Here is a 20,051-nt window from a genome sequence, read left to right on the forward strand (position 1 = left end):
TTTAATTGGCTTCATTTAGCATTATGAACCAACTGTTGAAAAGATATGAACAAAAAAATAACGGCAAATCTACAAAATCAAAAAGTTTTGTTGATATGGCCTGGGGTTATATTTGGCTCTATTAGGGGGGAGGCGACATTGCGACGTCAGTGATTATTATATTGGGAAAGAGCAGTGAATGGGAAATCAAATCGTTTGTTTTTTTCGTCTTATTTCTCCCCTTTAAGTAGCCTTAACCTTTGATTTTAATCGATTACTAAAATAAATAAAAGAAACAAGTTCTTATAACAAAAGTAAAGAGAAGAAATATTTCTTCAGCAGAGTAAAATAAAAGTACAGACATTATAACGAATAATCAAATAAAAGTTGAAAGAAACAACTTAATAAAAATGAAACCAAAAATGAACTTATAATTTACAAAATATAAAACTAATATTCAACTCAAACTCAAAACGAACAGAAATTACTAAATAAATGAACGAGGAAGTCTTCTGTCTTGTACCCCATAATAATAAAAAAAAAAACAGGTATATAAGACAGATTTTTAAGTTAAAAGAAACAGATATTAGACTTTGAACTTAGAATGTACCAAAAATAAAATCGATATTTTAACCAAATTCAAAACGAACAGAAACTACTAGATATATGAAGTGGGAAATATTCCACCTTGCACTCCAATAATAACGCGATTGCAATATACGCTTTACTGAAAGCATTATATAGGTCTGCATTATAAGTGATTTCAAAGCAAGAGAGAAATAAAAAATAGAATATTATTCGACATTTTAAAAACTTTTTTCCATCAAAATAACTTATTCAAAGAAAAGTAAAAAATTCCATTGAACAAAAAAAGGGACAGAAGTAAAGTTAAATAATTTAACAAGTGCAAAACTACCACAAATAATCAGCATAAAATAAGTGAAAATAAGTATAAAATATTAATATTCAGTATAATATTAATATTCACTTATAAAAGTATAATATTCACTTATAAAATAAGATAATTTGCACTTTACTCATACCTAGTAATGCCCTTTACCAAATCATATCCAGTCCTAACCAAGATAAAATCTGAGGTACAGGTCCCTTAAATCCCTGGTTAGTTGCTTTTAAAATGTGTAAACCAATAGGTTGATTAGTACCGTCCTACGTTTAAATTTGCAATTTCAATTCTGAATAATATTTCAACATGCTTTAAAAATTGGCGATGAATAGTAATATTGGTAAAAAGTCCTTGTTAATATTACTAATAAACAATTTCAGTTGGATGAAAAGGAGTATTATTGTTTGCATGGATGGAAATTCTGCGAGACAATAGGATTTTCTTATCGATAAATATAAACATAAAATTTTTTAGATACACTGAAGTACTTCAAGCAAATAGAATAAGAAAAATATTACCTTTTAAAATTCCTGAAAATTAAGTTCCTAGCAGTATTTGCCACCCCAAAGAAATTTCATGGCGGGGCTAATGATGACTTGCCTTACCTTTCCCACCTCTGTGCTTCTAGATATGGGATGTAACATATTAGCTGTATAGAAAAACATTTTAATTAATTTCGACCCCCCCCCCCCCAACCTCTTTCCACATTTATCTGAAGCCTCATGAAATGTAAGCAGTTTTTCCATTAAAATGTGTTTTGTAGGAGTCTACCCTACCCCCACCTAAACAATGATTCACTCCCACCCCACCCCCCATAATGTAGCCTTATTTCATTACAAATAGAGCGAATCAACTTGGTTGAATCCAGTACCGCCACCGCGTGACATTACTTCTTTTGTAACTGGGGAGCCTAAAATATAGTTATTGATGCTTTTAAATCAATTAGCTTCTCGGGGTTTTGAATTGACTGCAAATTCGTCCTCTTCGGGGTAAAGTCGTAATTTTGTGCCCTAAACCACCCGAACTGTCACCCAACCACCACTGCTATTTTGGCGTCTGCCTCCACCCCTGGAAAATTTTCTTCCGGTGCCCTTGCTTACACGCCTTAATTTGAGGACTGTGGGGAGGTTTAAATTTCCAGAGGCCTAACTCATGGACCTTTCAATAATGAAAATAAAATAAATAACAAAAATAAAGAACAAAAAATAAATAAAGAAAAAGTAAAGAACAAATAAAGAACAAAACGGTTCTTTTAAAATATTGATTGGATGTGTTTTGGGGAATGGTAGGCTTGTGGAAGGGGGGCTAGTTGCTTTCCACTCACTTTTGACTCTTAAAAAGGCACTAGATCTTCCGATTCACCATCGAATGAGCCTCATCCGATCTGAAGTTTATACTAGCGTCAGCTCCATAAAAACCTTATATGCCCGGGGCACAAGTTACAATCCTTGCGCCTCGGCTCTGTATGGTTGTGTCCACCCCAAAGCCATCATTATGTTCTCTTTGGACTATTGTGAACAAAATGCATATAACAAATTTTGATCGGATGAGTCTGGGTAAAAGAGGGTGTCAGGTAGGGGAGGGGCTAGTTGCCCTCTAATCATTTTGACTCATAAAAAGGACACTAGAATTTTTGGTTATAATAGTCTTTTACTACTGTTTTAAAAAGTAGAGTTAAGGGAAAGAGTCAAACTTTACCGTAAAGAGCGGGGCGTTGAGGAGGAAAAGCTCCTTTCATATACAGAATAATTTCTGTTCGTTTTCAGTTTTAATGTCGCTCCTTACTTTCAATTAAAAAAGATTTTAAAATTTTTGGTATTTTCACTCAAAAATTAGAAACGACAAAACTAACCTCCCACCTATATTTTGGAAAACAGATTCTGTCCCCCCCCCCTGCCAAAAACTGCATAAACTGGTGCCGCTGATCAGCAGAATATTTCCTATAGCTTAGAACTACATCTAGCCGATAAGGGGGAATGGAATTGTCACAATAACGACATTTATATTTTGGACAATCCTAAATGAGGAATCGAATGGCTCTAGTCTTTATTCGTATTCTGTTTTGAATTTTGAGATCTCAGCGCTTTCCGACGGGTTAATTTAGGGAATTTTTCTCTAAGCAACGATGCCTGTTTTTTTTTCTAGGAATATTTTAACAATTCCTAAAAATATATCACCGGACTCAAAATTATTTTCAGTAGGCTACAAACAAGTATAAGCAAAATAAGCTCACCTCGCATTTATCATAAGAAAAAACTTAGAATATCCATTTTTTTACATTCCTTCACTCCAATCATTAATGCTACTAAATTAAATATCAACCAAACAATTAATAAATTATTTTAAATAATATTTAACCTTATTGATCAAACAAGAGACAATAGACTGAAATTCAGACAAGAAACTGAGCTATAATAAAAATCGAGTCGGCATCCTATGCCTGTTATGACGGGAAAACGCTTCAACAGCGCATGCCTAAAATAATCGCTTTTTTCTCTCTTTTTTGAAACCGTCTTAGTAACAAAGGAGTCTATCTATAAAAAAGAGTTAAAAGTCAATTATTTTCTTTATTTTTAAAAATCAAAGTAAGTAGAAATGAGAGTAAAGAGCGGCATTAAAGCAAAAAGAAATTACGACAAATACCCCCTCAAACTTATCTGTCTTTTTCAAGAACAATCTTATTAACAAAGGAATCTATCTGAAAGATAGAGTGAAAGAATCAATTATTTTTTTATTTTTAGTAACGAAAGCAAAAAATAGCGCTAAAACATAAAACAAACAAATATTATTCCGTATATGAGAGGAGCCTTTTCTTTATGCTAAATAATTGTATGATAAAAATCCAATTTTAATATACAACAATAAAATTGCTTTAGAATTTGACAAGCTGAACTTGGTAACAGCTCCTTTATTGAAATAAAGAAAAAACTAAGGGTCTTTGTGAATTTTAAAGAGTGAATTTAGAGTTTAAAAACAGCAGAAATTACTACGAATGAAAAGATGAAACCTAAAACAAATAGACAATTCAGCGTATAATGAAGCCAAATTTAAAACAAACAGAAATTAACATAAATTCGATTAGGGCCCTCAGAACCCTCAGAACTTTTCTCTCATTTTTTTAACTAGTTTAAACAAAGGAGTCTATCTGAAAGACAGAGTTAAAAAGTTAATAGTTTTCTTTGTTTCTAGAAATAAAATTAAGTTGAAATAAAAGTAAAGAGCAATATTAGATTGAACAAAATTACTCCGTAAGTGAATAGGATTTTCAAGTAAGTAATTTTATGATAAAATCGAATGCTATATGGTATTATAATGTTAATACATAACTTAAAACTTATTTTAAAATTTTAATAATTGATCCGGTATACTTGCAACAATTTTTCTGATAAATTACTTTTTAATTAAAATTTAAAAACGAAATGTCTGTATGAATTTCAAAGAGCAAAACCAGAATTTAAAAAGAGCAGAAATACTATAAATTAAAAAAAGGCACCTGTGTGTTATAGCCACCAAATTCAAGTTCTATCGAGAAGATAAGTTTGGTTAATGCTGATGAAATGAAACAAAATATGATGAAAATATAATAGTTAATTAACAAAATTATAAAAAAGTATAGCTTAGAAATATGCGCCCAGAACGCAGAAATACCACGTTGAGAATCCAGAAACTTTTTATGTGCCAACAAAACTATGACGATTTTAATAGATAGAAACATCGGAAGCGTTGTGGGGGACAAGGATTGATTCGGTTAACGGGATATGCACTAGGTCGCAATAGGCACAATGTACTTAAGGACACAAAATCAGACCCCTTGGAATAATTCCTGAGCGCATATCTGGTAGAAGTTAACCTAGAAATGTTCTATGTAAGGGTGTATCCTGTATTTTTTTTTGGGGGGGGGTGAGGGTGACGAGCGTTTCTTGAAGAGATGAGCGTTAACTCATAAATGCTCTATACTTTGGGGAGGGGGATCTTTTTTAGGGGAGGGGTTAACCTTAGAGTGCTCCATGTAATGGTATATTCAGGATTTTTGTTTGGGGGTGGGGTGGAAGGTATTTTTTTATGGGGATATGGAAATATTTTTAACATATCAAAAATTTATTTAAATGCTTTTAGTTACGTCTTTACGGTTGGGCAAGAACAGGGGGGAGGGGCTTAAACATGATAACTCTTTCCACCCAGGATACGGCCTTGGGTCTAGGAATCAATCTAGAAATGTTCTATGGGATAAAGTTGTCTGCATACACTAATTTAATTGTATAGTAATACACTAATTTTACTAATTTAACTAAATACACTAATTTAATTATATAGTAATACACAAATTTTACTAATTTAATTAAATACACTAATTTAATTATATAGTAATACACTAATTTGACTAATTTAATTAAATACACTAATTTAATTACATAGTAATACACTAATTTTACTAATTTTATTAAATACGCTAATTTTATTATGCAATCAATGAGGGAAGGGATTAGGTTTTCCCTCTCATCCCCACCCAACACATTTTTCCTTATAAGATCTTAGACGTAATTAATTTAGTTTTACAAAATTATGCCCGATATCCTAAATTTGTTGCCCCTATGAAATATCCTGCTTACGTTACTATTCCCACATGCTGATAGAAATATTAGAAGTTCGAAAGACTACTGGGCAACACAGGAGATTTTAAGATAAGTTGGGTAAACTTGAGGGAGGTGTCCTTCTGGATTACCCTCCTAGATATTAGACAATTTATATCTCAATCCAGGAGTGTAGTTTTCTATGGGGGAGGGGAAGGGGCAACGCCGTCTCCTTCCCAGATTCCAGTTTGCCCCTCTAAGCTGAAATTTAGTTTCTTCAAAAATTTTGTCAAAACTAAGGTTACCTTACCATAGAACTTAGATCCGCCTTTGCCTCCGGAGGCACCCAGGGTATCGACAAAGACACGCCAGTCATTCCTCAAATGGGCTGCTGCCATAACGTATACCCAATAGGGTTGTACGGATGTATTCGTGTTGAGAAGGTCCCTCTGGTATGTTTGGCGTAGTGTGTTCTTTGGTTTTCCCCTTCGCCGCGTTCTTGTTGGTTCCCATTGGAGGATGGACTTTGGTGTTCTGTCGTCTTTCATTCTTACAACCTGTCCCAAGCATTTCTATCTTCGGGTCATGATCATGTCGATGACTAGAGGTTGCCCAGTAATTTGGCGTATTGTCTAGTTTGAGACATGTTGTGACCAGTTTATGTTGAGGATTTTTCGCAGACAATCCCTCTCAAAGGCTGGAAGTCTTTTCTCTTGCTGCTGATTTAATTTTCAGCATTCGCTTCCAAACAGCATAACTGAGAGGATATTACTGTTAGACTCGAGATTTTAGCTTGTTTGAGAACTTTTATGAGTGCCAAATCTGTTTAAGCCTGGTGAACAAGCCACTAACTTCTTTACCGAAAACTTAAACAGAAGAGCCTGTTCTACATCCTCGTTGTCACACTTAATGTTGAGGGGGGGATCTCGTGACAGCCATACTTTTAGGCTTTACTCATCTGTACGCAACACTCCATGCTCTCGTATAGGGCCATAAATAGCCTTACGAGTTTTTAAGGGATACCATAGTACTTGAGGATTTTCCAGAGTGTATCTCGATGGACGGAATCCAATACTTTCTCGAAGTCTATGAAAATTAGGTATAGCTTCTGTCTCCACTGGTTCGTCTCTCCTAACATCATTCGTAAAGCAAAAATGCGATCTGCACAGGGACGGTTTGGGCGGAAACTGTGTTGTTCGTCCCTTAAATGCTTGCGATCATTGGCTGGATACGGTGCAGAATTGTGAGGGCAAGAAGTTTTCCCGGAATAGAGAGTAAACTAATTCCTCTCCAGTTGTCGCAGAGCATGCCTTTCATTTATGGTGAACAAAATGGCTATCTCAAAATTCTGATTGGATAAGCTTGCGGAATGAAGGGACATGCAAGGGGGCTTCTTGCCCTCCAATCACTTTTGACTCTTAGAAGAGCACTAGAACTTTCAACTTTAAAGAGAATGGGCCCATTCCGATAACTCCTTCTGTGCAAAGTGCCTTGATGAAAAAAATATATAAATAAATAATACATTGTGTCGGCATTACTTTTTACTTTGCTCGGCTATTGGACAGTTAATACAATTGAATAGCAAGTTCTTATTGTTAAGTTTTTTTGGTAGGGCATGACTTATTTAGAGCAATTGTGGAAAGACACACGAAAAACAAAAGCTAAATTTTGTGGGTTCTCCTCGTCATAATGGATAATTTCCAAGTCTATTCCCTAGCTTAAACATTATTCTGGTTTATACGGGTGGGGGGGGGGGGTTAGCACAATAAAGAAGAGGACTCAAATCGAACTGAAGGAGAAACTTTTACTTCATGTGCGCAAGTTGTTTCTTGTTTTGGATATATTTGATAAATTGACAAACAAGACTGCAAAATACAGACGAAGAAAAAAAAAGAAAGATGAGTGATAAGAAATGCAGAACTAACAATTACAAAAAGAGGGGAGAATAAAGGCGCTCTTGAGACCGCCAGCTATACATGACGTACGAATAAACAAAAGAAAGACAAAAAATTAAGATAAGAAATATGTAAAACCAAAAGAAGATAATTTTCAGCTAGTAGTTTTTTTGCCAAATCGTAATTTTTGTACAAGCAAAGAATAAGGACAGAAAAGACAGATTCGAAAAAAAAACATGTAGTTGTTATGAAAGAACGGTGTAGATCTACTTTATCCATTTTTTTCAACAAATTTTCTTCTTCGATTATTTCTTTCATTCCTTCTTTCCATTGTCAGGTCTGCAGAAGTTTTCGTGCTGTTAATCCCCAGATTCCAAATGAGAGAGAGAGAATACGAGAGAGAGATAGGAAACTTAGATACAGACAAAGCAGAATGTAACCGAAGATGAACTAAAAACATACCAAACAATAATATAGATGATAAAACATGGCGCAGTAAGTTCAGATAAGGGTAATTTAAATATTTTTCAGGTTTTTTTCACTATTTCTTCCATTTACACTTTATACTAGCATCTCTGTATATATTTCCCGTATTTTAAGTCAACAACAGAAGTAAAGAGAGAAAATGAGGCACAGATAGAAAAGAGGCATAGAGAGAATGCAAAAAATAACAAAAAATAAAAAGATGCAAAGCAATATAAATACAAATCAGTCTAGATAAATATGCTTATAGTTGCAACACTATCAATATAAGATAATGATATACAAACAAAATCCCTTTCCTCACCTTTTCCTATGATTAAATGCTGATTGCGCATATTTAAAGCACTTGAAAAATTTACTGAACCAAATCCTTAAATCAAAATAAAAAATTGGCTGTTAAGAAAAATAATCCTTTTTTCAGTAATACAAAACATTATAATTATGACCCGAGTTTTTTTTTTTTTATGTCTGAGTATTTAGTTCACAACTCCTTATCTCTGAAAGCATTAGTAAATTTCGAAACCAAGGATGGCAATTTCATTAGCAGTAATTTTTAAAATTGACCTAATCATTTTAGTAACTTGTTTCAAAAACATATTTGCACAAATTTAGACCTTTTTAACATTTTGTACATTGTATGTGGGGAAAGAGGAAAGAGGAATAAACACAGAAAGAACACATAGACTTGAAAATACAAAACTGGAAAAATACGAAATATGAACAAATAAAAATTGGAACAAACACAATAATAAAGAAGTGTAAGAAATACTAACAACTCGACGCTATGAAACATCTTTATTAGAATGACATGACAATTCATGGATCTAGTTAATTAACGATACTATTGGAAAGTTAGGACTCTTACTGTTCCCACGAAGGAAAAGATTGTGAACACCTTCCATTTTATAAAGTATGTTAAAAATACTAATTACTAATGCCATTCTGCTGTTCCTATACCACGGAGGTAACCGTAAAAAAAAAAAAAAAACTTTACAAATTTAAAAGACACTGAATTAATGGATCTTTTTTCTCTACTGGAGAAAAAGGGCACACTGGGGCCAAAAAGAAAATATATGGGCCAACGAAAACGTTATGAAAGGGCCTAGCGTACGTTGGTCGAACAGACCTCTGACTCTGGCAAGTGCTACATATGACTATCTAATTTTCTCCTTGAGGTTGTGGATTGTGAGGTGTTTTGTACCACGAAGAGGTTTGCCATAAGGAAGGCCAAGATATACCAAAGGCTTTTCTTCAGGAACTACAGTACCATCTATATTTATAGTATTATGCTGTTTTCTGCTTTCTTTAGTATTGCTGCTTTCTTGTAGTATTGCGGCTTTCTTTAGTACGGTACAACAAAAAATGAAACTAGTGTCATAGCCACCACAAATGATGCATTTCACCTGAACGCTATGGCACGACTCCCTTTAATTTTTTCCTTGAGGTTGTGGATTGTGAGGTGTTTTGTACCACGAAGAGGTTTGCCATAAGGAAGGCCAAGATATACCAAAGACTTTTCTTCAGGAACTACAGTACCATCTATATTTATAGTATTATGCTGTTTTCTGCTTTCTTTAGTATTGCTGCTTTCTTGTAGTATTGCTGCTTTCTTTAGTACGGTACAACAAAAAATGAAACTAGTGTCATAGCCACCACAAATGATGCATTTCACCTGAACGCTATGGCACGACTCCCTTTTTGAAGAGCAATGGTCTACCGCACATCTTGAGCATTTAGCTGTTTTAGTACACTTAGAGGCTGTGTGACAGATTGACAGTTATAACACTGAAGGGGTCTCTCTATTGGCTTATAAACTTTGAATTGTATATAGTCGATTTTAATCCCATATTTCAATGCACAATCGAAGTCCCCACTTCGTCCAAAAGACAAAGAAAAGGTCTTAGAGATACCGAAACGCTTAGCACTCATGATATCACAACAGATATCTGGAATAGTTCCCACATCAAATCATCATCAATATAAACAATCCATAAAAACTCTTTTTGATCACTTTATTTTTTTTGTTTTTTTTTTTCTCACGCATGGCTCTAAAAGCTGCAGTTACAGAACACTCATCCTTCATGTGGAGGATTGTCTTATCTTTCTTGTGGATAATTCTCTCTACACCATCATTTTTTAGGTTTTTAATTAACGCACTCTCTTTACCTACATTGACATTTTTTAGTTCGAGGGAGGGGTATTAGATAAGATAACTGGAATTGTTGTTTCTCTCTCTAGCTTTGAAGGCCAAACCAATAGACTAAGCTGGACAGTTTTGGATTCACTTTTTTCAACTAAAAAATCCAATAAACTTTTGCAGTCATATAATCTAGACACAATAGCATTATTAACGTCATTAGATAAATCAGTAACTTCTTTGGGTTCAATTATTACAAAACATGGAATAGACCGATCATCACTCAAACGAGAACAGAGTCAATCATACATATCACCTAGAAATGAGGCTGGTGGATGGCTGCCCCTTACGACCATAAAGTAGGTCAATGTTAAATTAACTTTTGCAAGTATTGATAGCGTCCTTTAGGGCTTCTTTGATAAAGGATTTCACATGTCTCAAGATTTTGTTAGTTAATTTTTACTAGCTAAACCTATAAATACCTTCGAGCAAATGTCGAATTTATGGGCATGTCTTGATAAGTAGGTATAATCTAGTCCCCATGGGTATCCACAGATTTGCTCAAATCCAAAACAAAATGAAAATCAATATAATTAAAGTTGAACGATTTTCACTGTGTACATCCTTCAAACAAGCTTACTGAGCTCCATTATTTGGCAAATTACTTTGGCAATTTTGATGTTTTGTGACAGTTATTTTAAAGATTTAAAAATTTCAGATAAAAACCATAAAACCAGATAAAACCAGGCAGTGAAAACACATCTTCAGAATAAGGAGAAATAGATTTTTTGGCAATTATTGGCAATTTTTCGCATTATTTGCCAATTTTTACATTTTTCGGCAATCATTAGAAAAAATTTTAAATTTCAGATACGACCTTTAGGCATGACAGTGAAAATACACTGTCAAAATGAGGGGAAATAGGGGATTTGACTTTTAGTGAAAAAAAAAACTCCATATGCAGTTTTTTGGCGGTGTCTAGTTAAAGAAAAAAAAATATATGGCTGAAAAACCAGCAGGCTAAAGACAAATGGAACCGAACTGCTGAAGAAAGCCTGGCTTTCCTCTGTAGGTGTAGTTGTCTTTGGGGATCAGTAGATTGTTAATGTTTGGGTTTTTTCGGATGAAATACTTTTATCAAATTTAACTAATTGGTTTCGCTTTCTTCTTTTCATGGTTCAGCGTGACAAGCAATGAGCATAGGCAAATGTTGCTGTTGATACGAGGGTGAATTCGACCGATATAACACTCTCTAAGCACATACGGCCTATATTCCCTTCTTCACACTATGCTTTCCTTCAAACGGTTTGACAGAAGATTTCGTACAGAGGATGGGCAACTTTTTCCACTATTGTCTTCTTTCACTTTAACATTAACAATTTACAGGTATGTCTCTTGACTGCTTTATTTCTGTACTAACATTTCCTCACTTATCAGAATACGCTTCCGTAAATATCTAAAAATTACAAAATTAAATACAGCAAAACAAAAATAATCAAAATAAAACAAATGCATAAAAAAAATCAATAAACACATTTTCCATTTTTCTTTCCATTTTTAAATTCAACTTTAATCACTATTTTCTTTTCATCTTTCCATTGTTTGTTTTTTTTTCATCTCTCCGTTTTTTTCGCCAAAATATAAATATCTCCCATCCTTGTCATACAATTGAATGGACATCTGCTTTCTCTAAGCAACTTCTACTACTACTGCTAACAACTCACCGTATCACCAAGCCACCCCAGGCCAACACAGCTATGCACGCTCCTCCTCCATTCCAATCTATTCAAAGCCTCCCTTCTTACACCCTCCCAGGAAGTTCCCATTTCTTTTAAATCTGTCTTTATGAATCCTACCACATAAGATGCGGACGACCTGCTTTCCATTTACCCCTAGAAGGTTGGATGAAAAAGACAATCTTCGGCAATCTGTTATCCTTCATCCGTACAACGGGACCTAGCCTTTTGAACCTTTCTTTCATTATAGCCCTAGAAAGGGGGATTGAACAACATTTTTCGTACAATCTACTGTTTGAAATACGGCCAGTCAGTCTTGTACCCAGAACGATCCGTTGGCAATTTCTCTGGAAAACATCTAGTAAATCTTCATCAGCTTTTTGGAGCGCCCATACTTCCAAACCATATCTGACCGCTTTCGTTACTGTAGCTTGTAATATTCTAATCTTGGTTTGCAGACTTATCTTCCTATTCTTCTAGACTTTTTTTGACTGTGAAAAAACACCCTGACCCTTTACTATTTTACTTTTACCATCTTCACCGCTTCAACCGTCTTTACTAATAATACCTCCAAGGTAAGTGAAGCTGCTCATCTGATCAATCTTTTCGTTACCCAACGTCACCTTTTCATCTTCGCTTATTCCTAGCCTTGTTGAGTTAGTCTTCTAAAAATTTAATTTTAAACCTATTCTAGCACCCTGAACTCGCAATCATTTTGCTCACACTGTCATCAAGGATACTTAAATCATCAGCATAATCTAAGTCCAGGAGAGTTATCTTCCCCATTGGATTTTATGGTCTCCCATTACCTTTCCTGAGCTCCCTAAGACAAAGTCCTTCAAAATTATCCATACAAAGGGGGATAGAACACAAACTCTCTTAACTCCTGTTTTAATACAAGACCAGCTGCTAGCCTCGTTTCCTACCTTAACCGCAGCGGTGTTATTGTAGTACATAGCACTAATCCCTTTAACGTATTTTTCAGGTATACCATACAAGGATAAGACATTTGCTAAGGCTCTTCTATCAACAGAATCAAACGCTTCCTCATAATCTATAAAACTGAGAACCAAAGGTGTTTGACAAGTCAGGCACTTCTCAATTATTAACCCAAGAGTGAAAATTTGGTCGGCCCATCCTCTACCTTTTCTAAAACCGCACTGTTCTTCTCTTGAAACTTAGTCTACAACATCTCTCAGTTTAAAAAGTATTATATTACTAAGTAATTTGCTACCAGCAGAGACCATACTAATGCCTCAAAAATTACTAGACTCGCTCTTATCACCTTTCTTATACGGCGGTTTAACTTATAGGCAACTATTGAGAGGAGAAACTAGCACTGGTATCGAAGAAAAAAACAAACTTTATCAACTATTTAGCGTTTTTTGCAGCTTTTTTCTTATTAGTGTAATTAGTGTAATTGGCAAAATTAATGTAATTAAAAGCGTCTTATCTGGGTTATAATAATACAATAATCGGATTAACGAAGTTTCGTGACTACTAATGTCTTTGCGTCAGCTGTGCAGTGTCTTGCTACAGCCAGGTTTGATCTATGGGTCCCTTATTACCAAGCTGAGGTCAAACTCATTGCGTCACCTCAGGACTTTGACTTTTCGAAGAAACACAATTGCCAAGTTTGGAAAAACTACCAATAAACATCTAATGATAGATGGCATTGGTTAGTTTTCGACACTAGCACCAAGCATCCACTTTTAAAAGTTGTACATACTCTTTGGTGCCAACACTGACCAAAATGTGCCACTGGCCACTGCCATAAAACACCATAATTTTCAAATAACCGAAACAAAATCTTTCGTAGAATAGACCTGAGATCGGACCCTGGGTAAAAAAATGTCTTCATTTAATATTCTTGGTACTTTAAATAAGACAATTTCGAAGCATTCAGAAAAAAATAAATGAAAACATAAAAACGTTAAACCTGTTTCTAGCCAAAGCAAGGTGTCTGACAGCTCAGGAGAATTGTTCATATAGCCTATATGGTAACCTGCACATAGTAACATGCCAAGGTTACTTTGAATTATCGATCCTGATGCGAATAATTTAGTTACATCTTTGCAATTACACATGCCGGGTGTCTTGTTCAGGATATCTCATATTCAAGTTCAAAACGACATCTATATAATACAATACAGAATCTTTTAATCTAATAACACCGAATTTACTAAATTGTGTATTTTATTCCGACTTTCGAGCTGAGATTACTTTCTAGTTTTCTTATAATTATCTTTTTGAAATCTAATTTTGAGATATTTTTTCAACATGTTGAAATCTTTTCAATATAAGACTTGAGGGGTAACTAAGTACCTCTTTTAATATGCTTCTTGACGACTTGGCACAGCAAATATTCATATTTTAGATATTTTAAACAATTTGCCAATGATATACTGCCTTTTCTATGAAAAGTAAGTCTATAGATCACTCATGTATGCACTTAAATTGTTGAAAGAAAACATTTTGTCAGTCTAGCCTTTGCCCGCCTGCAAATGCACAAAAGGCTGAAGTAAGGACAAAAATTAATGAAATAAATGAGAAAAACAAACAAAATACTGCAAGATTAATCCAAACAACAGTCGTACATAATTGTAAATGGCAGGAAATAATACAAAGAATTTAGAATAAGGTCGAAAATCAAATAAGAAGAGAAGACGAAGGCGACAGAAAAAAAGAAGAAAGGAGCTACACTTATACAGCCTCAGACATCCAAACTACAAAAAGTATATGAACCTCAAAACAAAGACACTGCCAGGAATCCCCCTCTCAAAAAAGAAACAAAACAACTTAACCAGCTAAAAACAATTTTTGTAAGCATTTATATACAATTGTACGATATATTAGTATTTATTATTAGATAAATAGTGTACTTAAAAACATAAATGAAATCTATAAGTAAGTAAATAAATAACATATGTAAATATATATATAAAAAAATAGTGTCATAAATAAACGTGGGACTTTTTGTCGCTAAAATCAAGAGATTATGATTTGCTGAAAATAAATCATTGGGAAATTTAAGAATGCATCCTAAGCGTGAGACAAAAGAAGACTAGCATTAAACATTGTAGCTAGAAGCTAGAATTATTAAGTTTTCAAACAGTCGTTCCTTCAGAAAAATCTTTTGATATCACCCCCACCCACCCTACCTTTTACGCGTAAATAGGAGTAATAAAATAAGATAACCACAGTAAACTGTTAGAAATATTCCCATGAAATTAACCTTGCTTCATGTCTGATAATGTTACATTGACTTTAAATCTGTTTTTCATTTATTTGTGTAAAAAGCTATAAACTAAAATATTGTTGATGCCGAAGATATACCGTACCTCTGTTTTTTTAGTTTTTTTTTCTGGCGAATCATAGCCTGCATAATGTAACTTTGAAACGCAGATGAAAACCAGGCGGATGAAACAGCCTGGTGCATACGATACGTTAAATAGTCGCTTTTCAATAAACGTAATTACGTGAAAGTGAACGCCATCTATCAAATTTTTCTAACCATATATGAAAACGCCAAAATACACATTTTTTTCGTGCAACAAATTTGACCTAAAACTTAAAATCAAGAAACGAAACTTAAATATTAAAACTTTCAAGTTCTAATGTTAAATTTCAAAAATTCAAATGTTTAAACGTTCAAATCGTCCAATAATTTAACTATTAATTTTGTCAAGCTTTGTGTCTATTTTATTCTAGGGCTAAAAACGCGCTGATAAGTTTACCTTTATTTATCGTTTCAGAAACAAGACCTAGCACCCCACTTCCTGAAACTCGCGCCCAATTGCTGATCCTCTTATCATCTCTGCTTTAAACCTGAAGCACAAGGAAAGTTTTCTAGCTTGTGTTCCAACGAAAGACTGGAAACGTATCAGCACTGACTTTTCTTTGGAACTTGCAAAACGTCAGAAGGAACTCTTGGGTTTGGCTTGGGTTTAGGGTTTGCGTTTAGGTTTTGGTTTAGGGAATTCTGAACTAGTTGCTGATACTACCACCAGCCAATATAATGCAGGGGGTACTACATTTGGTTAGAAAAAAGACTTGTACTTCTAATTTGGCCAAAATCAGCGATGAATGCTATGATCTACCGGCCCTATTTTTCTCGGAAGACAGTGACGGCAATGATTCTGATAATTTACATTATATAATTTATATTATATTGCAGGTTATATAATTTACAGTGTCGTTGTTTGAGTTCAATAAAATTTAATTGTCAAAAAATCTGTTGTTCCTTTTTTGCTATGGCTTTTTTTTCCTTTTTTTTTGCTTCGTACGTTTTTACTTCCTCTCATATCTGTCCTACGATACTTACCCTTTTAATTTTTTTTACTTGTACTTATTTCACCGTTTCAGAAAAAAAGTCAAGTTTGTGTTATTACCTTGCTATTTCGCTTTGATATGCTTATAGGCCCACGTCACGGTTGTTCACCCGACTGTCGAATGGTCTCTACGCCACGTACTAATAAGGTATTATTTCAGAAAAAATGTTCATCAGGTACCAACGCTATTAATATACCTAGGAGCTGACAAAGTTTGACTAAAAATTACTTTTGAAAAAAAGCAGATCGCTTTTTACAGTGCGTGTGGGGAGACGTTGTATGTCTCACATAGGAATGTCACATAGGGGGATTCCTCAATGTTTTCAGCCTAGAGGTAAGAAAATTATACAATTTAAACTGCAATATCATCCAAATCAGTCAAAATTAACCAGCGAGTCAACAAAATCGATTAGTAGTATAATTTGGCTTCCCCCCTCCCGCATTTTGGCTCGTGACACCTCTGGTTTAATATGCTTTAAGAGAATTATAAGGCCCAGTGTTAGCATATACTGAGCTTAATTCTTTAATGAACAAAGACAGGTGAAATTGAACTTGTTTAATTAGGCTTGTTGAGCTACGCAAGCACACATCGTCGCTAAGGTCGTATCTAGGGGATACTTTGTAGGTTTTAACCCCCCCCCCCATCCGAAATTGCCCTCTGACTCATAAAAAAGTAACAAAAGTGCTATATAAATAATTTTTTATTCATTTTGCAAAGTTTCCCCCCCCCTTTCTCCTGGAAAAAATCCTGATTGACACTGTAATGCTGAAAGGTCATATCAGACATTTTCAAACGTCTAAATCAATTGCCAAAAATAGTTTGCTAACCGGTTCTCAAAGGGAAACAATACAATAATTCAAACTAAAAGGATCGAAGTGTGATTAAAGACATTTCCCTGCTGACCTTTCCATCGAATGCAGCTCAGTAAACGTTTTTTGGCAATTATTTAAAAATTTTCAAAATGTCAGATATGACCCTTAGGCATGAAAGCGAAAACGTATCTTCCAAATAAGAGCAAATAGATTTTTTGGGCATTAATAAAAATAATAATAATTTATTTATATCCTCTATAACAAGAATTATAAAAATCCTGAAAAGAGGAGCAAAGGGGAAAGAGGAAAAAATATAGAAAAAACACACAGACTGGAAAATACAATGCTAGAAAAATACGAAAAATAAACCAAAAAAATGGAAAAAACACAATCATAAAAAGGGTAAGAAATACTAACAATTTAACACTGTAAAACATCTTTATTAGAAGGACATGATAATTGTTGGACCTAGTTAATTAACGATACTGTTGGAAAGTTAGGAATCTTACTGTTCCTGTGAAGGGAACGGTTGTGAATACTTTCCATTTTATAAAGTATATTAAAAATACTAAACACTAATGAAAATCTACTGCTCCTATACCACGGAGGTAATCGTAAAAAAACTTAAAAAATCCAAAAGACACCAAATTAATGGATCTTTTTTCTCGACTGGAGATAAAGGGCCACACTCGGGCCTAAAAGAAAATATGTGGGTTAACGAAAGCGTTATAAAGAGGGCCTAGTGTACGTTGGTCAAACTGACCTCTAACTCTGGCAAGTGCTACATATGACTTTCTAATTTTTTCCTTGAGGTTATGAATTATGAGGTGTTTTGCACCACGAAGAGGTATGCCATAAGGAAGGCCAAGATATACCAAAGACTTTTCTAAGGAACTACAGTCCCATCTATATTAATAGACAGAGGACTTCTAATCTATCGGTTAATAAAAACAATTAAAAACTTAATTTTGGACAGAGCAATTGTTAACCCTATGGATTTTAAATTCCTGGAAATTGTGGTCACAGCTTCTTGCATCTCCGATAATTTCTCACTTAATGATAGAAGGTCATCACCGTGTGAAAAATATTAAACATGAAATATTAGTTCGTCCAGGGGTGTAAGCAGAAACATTGAACAAAGAGATAGAAATACATAGAAGACATTTAAAACGAGGGTTTAAACTTTAGGCAATAAAACCTTAACTATTCACTATTTCTGTTCAAAAATAGTGTTTTAATAACCGTTATCAACTTCGACGAAATCTCAAAAAGTTACTCATCAAATTTTCGCTTTTTATGACAATATAGCACATGTTTTTCATTTTTAAAGTTCAATATATTCTTCTTAAATTACAGAATTCACAATTTTATAAAAAAAAAGTCGAATTTTCACTTTTTACTCCCGCCATATCTATTTATCACACAGTCAATGTCTACTTCATTATTTTGGTGAACATTTATAATGGCTAGTGCTGTCAGTCTAGAATCCAGTTAGTTTAGAGCTCTTGGTTAGTATATCCTCTTCTATTCATCCTAAAACATATCCAGACCTATTCATATATACATTCAGAAAAATATGAACTTTAATGCAGATGCATGTAGATATGTGCTTTAAACTAAGTATGCGATTCGAAATACTCTTGAAAATAAATAAATAATTATATGTTTGTTATTTTTGTATTTGATAGGCATAGATCGGCGATTTAAATTCTCAGGGATTCAAGCTGTGGTATATAATTAGTTAAGCATGTTTTAAAGTTCGGAATTTGTAGATATTTAATTCGAACAGTTAAACCTCGATATGTCTGTTGAGCATAAAAACAAAAATTTGATATTCGGCTAAAATTTAGCACTAAGTAAAAAAAAAAAATTGTCCTGAATGTTTTGTGACTGGTTGGTATTGTAAAGGTGATAAATTCTGAAGTAATATTATAGTTGCATTCCTTTTCCGCGGTGAACTCAAGTGGTGACTTTCCACTTTTTTTTCATTATTTCATTAGTAGACCTTAATGTTTGAAAAGAAAATCAATACCATTCCACTTTTAAACTAGGAGTTCAGAGACCCATTCATACCGGCTAGAAAAAAAAAATTAAACGCATAGTTATTTGCATTCTTTTATATTTTTTTAAACCTATTTTTCTTAAATGATTACTCGGACCTTCAAAAGAGTCTTCCGAATCATAGACTTAGTTTTAAGTGCATACTTGTACACACCTTTGTTGATGTTCAGTTATTTCTAAAGAGTTTGGACTTTACTTTAATGTTTTGAAATAAACAAAGCGGTTGTAATTCATATAACGCAGAGCTTTAATTAGATGAAAATAGGCAGTAAAGTGGCCACTATTTACTAATCAAAATCGAAATGTAAACTTATAATATCTTTGCACTTCTCATGGATTTACCTTCTACTATATATATCCCCCAAAAAACAGCAATGTTGTAAAAACCAACCTGTTTCGCAAAAAAAGTAAACCCAAAATTTATGACAGCCAAATAAGTAATGAAATTCGAATGATTTGCGGATGAAGGAAGACTGATTGCCGAAGATTGTCCTTTTTGGCCAATCGTCTGGGGCTACACGGTAAGCAGGTCGTCCTCGTCTGGGTTGGGAGGATATCATAAATAATGATTTAAAGGAAATGGGTACTTCCTAGGAAGGTGTAAAGAGTGAGGCCTTGAATAGATTAGGTTGGACGAGGAGCGTGCGTAGCTGTGTTGGCCTCAGGCGACTTGGTGCTGCAGTGAGTCATTAGTAGTAGTAGTAGTAGTATATCAATTTCTTCACCTTTGTGCAGTAGAAAGACTTAAAAACAAATCTTTGTCAGTATAAGGAAGTTTAAATATTGAATTTTTCAGCCCTGTTGTGACAACACAATCCTGAAACATTATTTCAACATCTTAAACAAGCTATGATTTTAAGTTAACCCTTCTTTTCAATATGAAATGAAGATTTTTCACCTCCCAATTGGCTTTTGTGGTAATACGAACAGATTCTCGTGATAAATCTAAATTAAATTAAATGTTTTAGGTAGTATTCGTCGTCAGTAAAACATAACAGACACCACACAAAGTAACAGAAACTTTGTTTTGAACTTTGTTTGGAAAAAGGCACAGTCTTAACAACTCTAGTATTAAAACTTGTTTGGAACTTGTTTGCGAACTAGTATTGTATTTGTTTTGAACTTATTTGGAAAAAGACAC

At 34.0% G+C, this 20,051-nt stretch overlaps 1 long non-coding RNA gene across 1 annotated transcript; it reads left to right on the forward strand.

The window, feature by feature from the left end:
- The first annotated feature begins 3,421 nt into the window (after positions 1 to 3,421).
- LOC136041950 (uncharacterized) lies at positions 3,422 to 16,141 on the forward strand. The gene is made up of 3 exons (XR_010621138.1): positions 3,422 to 3,468; positions 11,152 to 11,355; positions 15,461 to 16,141. It is a non-coding gene; the product is annotated as an uncharacterized LOC136041950 (long non-coding RNA).
- Positions 16,142 to 20,051: the final 3,910 nt, after the last annotated feature.

This window comes from Artemia franciscana, unplaced genomic scaffold (assembly GCF_032884065.1).
Source record: "Artemia franciscana unplaced genomic scaffold, ASM3288406v1 PGA_scaffold_52, whole genome shotgun sequence".
NCBI classification, from domain to species: Eukaryota; Metazoa; Arthropoda; class Branchiopoda; order Anostraca; family Artemiidae; genus Artemia; species Artemia franciscana.